Below are 4,286 nucleotides of genomic sequence, written 5' to 3' on the forward strand. Positions count from 1 at the left end.
TCGAACTGCTAGGTTGGCAGGAGCTGGGACCAAGCAACGGGAGCTCACCCCGTCACAGGGATTCGAACCGCCGACCTTCTGATCAGCAAGCCCTAGGCTCAGTGGTTTAACCACAGCGGTTTAACCACAGTGCCACCTGGGTCCATTGACACTGGAGGGTGTGTCAATGGTCTGACTCCATATAAGGTTGCTTTCTATGTTTCCACCTATATCCCTAAAATGTAAACAATTCAACTGATCCAAAGCTGTTGGGACAGCACAGTCTAGATCAGGCATCCCCAAACTTTGGCCTTCCAGATGTTTTGGACTACAATTCTCATCCTCCCTGACCACTCGTCCTGTTAGCTAGGGGTCATGGGAGTTGTAGGCCAAAACATCTGGAGAGCCGCTGTTTAGGGGTGCCTGGTCTAGATCTCTCTATCTGTATCGGCACCTAAGGTTGCCAGCCAGCCCAGGAAAAAGAAACTGGCTCTCTCGATCCCTGTTGTTTTAACAGCAGCTTGATAGCAGCAGCTTGGACTTTTCAGGCTATGAAGCTAAACCAGGTCACCTGCTAATTGCTGCAAATCAGACGGCTGTCAAAGGAACAGTTAGAATGCCTGCTTCTAAAACTAGCCACCCTATTAGCAGGGGGTAGAGCACCCACTTGTGTATCACAGGGCCCCCCAAGTGGACATGTTTTCTTCTGCACTGATCAAAGGATGTGAGTTGATGTGTCCTTAAGAGACTTTTGCGTTTCTAGTACTAGGCTTTATGGGGCTTGTAAATGTGGGGAGGGGAGGGAGAGAAGGCCCTTTGCAGCTTCATTAACATAGTTGGCTTAGCACCCAGGCCAGCTTGGAACAACCTGAATTGGTGCTGTTTGCATGATCAACGAGGTGCATCCTGACTGCTATAAAAATGGAACATAGATCATAACTGTAAATGTCCGCCTAAGGTGTCCTTATTTTCATTGGGATGTGTGGCCACGGAAAGGAAGTGGATGGCTCTTGTACTGTCTTGGTAGTATTTGTGTTTTCTGTGAAACATTGCCAACTTTATGGCCCACAGCACACATACATATATTAGCATCATAAAATGACCCAGGAAGTTTTAGTGGCGACTGTAAAGTTCTCCTAGCTAGGAATTTTGCTCCTCTTGGATCCATGAATGCTAGATGACCTTGGGGGATAAGATACCTAGAGACTAGCCAAGAAGGTGGGGAAGGAGGATTGAGAGGAAGGTGTGCGTGTGAAAGTCCTTAGTAGGAAATAGCAACTTTCTCATCTTACACTGCAAGGCATTGGGGGACCCTTGGGGGGGGGCCTTCGGGACCCTTCCAATCCTACAGTTCTGTGATTCTATGACTTTATGCCCTTTGCATAAATCCTAGCTGTTGAATCTTAGAAATTTTGTGAAGTTGGGTGACAAAACTCTTCCTACACCCAAAAGAGAGAAAATCCATCACTACTTCATTTCATCTAAAGCAGCCTTCTGCAACCTGCTGCCCTCCAGGTGTTTGGGACTCCAATTCCCATCAGACCCGGCCAGTATGGCCAATTATCAAGGCTCATGGGAGTTGTAGTCCAACAAAACCTGTTGGTTACCGTGTGTTAACACCTAACACACACACCCTGCCCTGGTGATGGAATTAGATCAGTGGTGTAACGTGGGTTGCCAGTGCCCAGGGCTGAGCAGAGGGGTGGGTGGGAGGGAGGGAAACAGACTGTCACGGTCCGGTCGAGGAGCAAGGCAGAGGCGAAGGTCCACGGGGCACGAAGCAAGGCAAAGGTGAAGCAAAGGTCCAAGGAGCAAGGAGCAAGGAGCAAGGCGAAGGGTCCAGGAACAAGAAGCAAGGCGAAGGTCCACGGGGCAAGAGCAAGGCGAAGGCGAAGCAAGGGTCCAAGGAGCAAGGAGCAAGGCGGAGGATCCAGGAACAAGAAGCAAGGCGGCAGCAAGGCAAGGGTCCAAGGAGCAGGAGGCCAGATGCAACCAGGCAGGGATAGCGTTGCTGTGGCAAAGAGCTGAAGGGAAATGCTGGCCTTTTATCCCTCCCAGCTCCTGCCACCAGGTGCAGTGAGATCTCAAGTGGCCTCACCTGGGTGACTACTCCTTGCCTCTCCAACACAAGCTGAGGACTTCACCTTGTGGCCGCGCCTTGCTTCTCCAGCACAAGCTGAGGCATGCCCCAGTTCTGCAAAGCACTACAGGCCCCAGAGCCTGACTCCTGCCCATACTCCTGACACAGACGTAGTATGCATGCACATTCAACTGCTTCACAGTATCCACATCACTCAGGAGATCACAGCCACAGAGATAATAAGAATGTACCATTGTCTAGAAAGATCACTTCCTGGTTTGCATGGAGAAGCCATTTTCAAAAGTACCCAGTGATGGAAGCGTGCAGCTGTATTCAGGCAGCACCAGGTGTTGAAATTTTTATCCTGCTGCATAATCCGCTCACCAACTCAAATCAGAGCTAGTTCATGGGATCTGGAGCCTGGCTAAAACCTCAGAGCGGAGCAGGCTTGGTGCTGCATCTGCAGCTGAGGTAGCCAAGAAAAAACTCTGAGCCAAGAAAAACCTTACCCCAGCCCCACCAAACTGAAGGCAAGGGGTGGTAGTTGTTTTTAAGGCATGTATGGGTTGGATTGCGTTGAAAGGATGCTGGTTTGGTGAGAGTTCTCTACAGAGGAGTCTTGTAGGTGGTTTAAGGGATGGAAGCTTCCAACCTCCTCCCCAGCAGCATTCAAGAAAACTTTCTGTCATGCTAGAGCCCAACCTTATCTAGCACCCCACAAAGCACTTTCTGCAGAATCTCAGCTATAAATATTTACAGCCAAGGCTTCTGTTCCAACATGGAGGATAATTACCAGAATTATTTATGTAAGATTTAGGTCACAGGAGTTAACTTCCAACTGGTAAATGCAGTTGCGAGCATATTAAATTACCACTGTGAGCAACACACAACAAACAAATGCAGAGCAAACGACAGGCAAAAGCAAAAAAAAAAAAAAAAGCGTAACAACTATCAAATGTCTAATTATAATAATCTAAATGAAATATTTCATAAGTGCTAATGGCTTCTAGGTATATAAGCTGAACTTGCGACTTAAAATTACATCCATCATGAATAGGCTGTGAAGCATTTGTTTTGCAGGGTGTTTTTAAAAACAAACAAACAAGACGTTCAGGAAGTTATTGAAAGGTGCTGTAACAGATCACTTTCTGCCTTCCCTCACCCTTGCGACATGGGACACTCTGCTACTAGAGTTGCCACCTTTCCCCCCATACTTTTTGTCTATGCCTTTAACAGCTGCCCAGTATGAGAAAAATAGTGGGGGTGAAGGCCTCAACAACCCCTTCTATCTGGAATGAAGATACAGCATGAGCCTGGAGAACATTGCTGGATCCTTTTCCTACATAGCAGCAGATAGGAACCTCTGACTATCAGGCCTCTTTAGGCTCCCAGGCTTCCACAGCTGGCCCACAAGGCTGTTTTGGCCAAGCCATGCCCACTTGCCTCACACCTGATGTCACATATATACAGATCCTCCAGGTGTCCCTTGTTTTCCAGGGACAGTCCTGGATTTACAGAAGTCATTCTGGTTTCTGAACTGATCCCGGAATCTCCTGCTTTTCCTTAAAAGGTAAAGGGTAAAGGGGCCCCTGACCATCAGGTCCAGTCGTGTCCGACTCTGGGGTTGCGGTGCTCATCTCGCTCTATAGGCCGAGGGAGTTGGCGTTTGTCCGCAGACAGCTTCCAGGTCATGTGGCCAGCATGACAAAGCTGCTTCTGGCAAACCAGAGCAGCACATGGAAACGCCGTTTACCTTCCCTCTGGAGCGGTCCCTATTTATCTACTTGCACTTTGATGTGCTTTCGAACTGCTAGGTGGGCAGGAGCTGGGACCGAGCAACGGGAGCTCACCCCGTTGCAGGTATTCAAACCACCGACCTTCTGATCAGCAAGCCCTAGACTCTGTGGTTTAACCCACAGCGCCACCTGGGTCCCTAGGCTTTTCCTTAGGACATCCCTATTTTCAATGGAGAAATGTTGGAGGGGACATTTCTATTTTCATCGGGAAAATGGAGGGTATGTGTCAAGTGGAGGTGGTGGGGAGGTAGCTATGAGACTGGGCCAACAGGTTGTTTCCTGGCACCACCAACCAGCAGATTGGAAGTACCTGCAAAGGCCCTGTGCCCAAGCCCTGTGATCTGGAAGCCCTGCCAACTAACTAATCATCAGGCTGTATCTATCCGGTGCTTTTTTTCTGGGGGGACGCAGGGGTACACATACCCCTAAAC

Source organism: Zootoca vivipara, chromosome 1 (genome assembly GCF_963506605.1).
Source record: "Zootoca vivipara chromosome 1, rZooViv1.1, whole genome shotgun sequence".
NCBI lineage: Eukaryota > Metazoa > Chordata > Lepidosauria > Squamata > Lacertidae > Zootoca > Zootoca vivipara.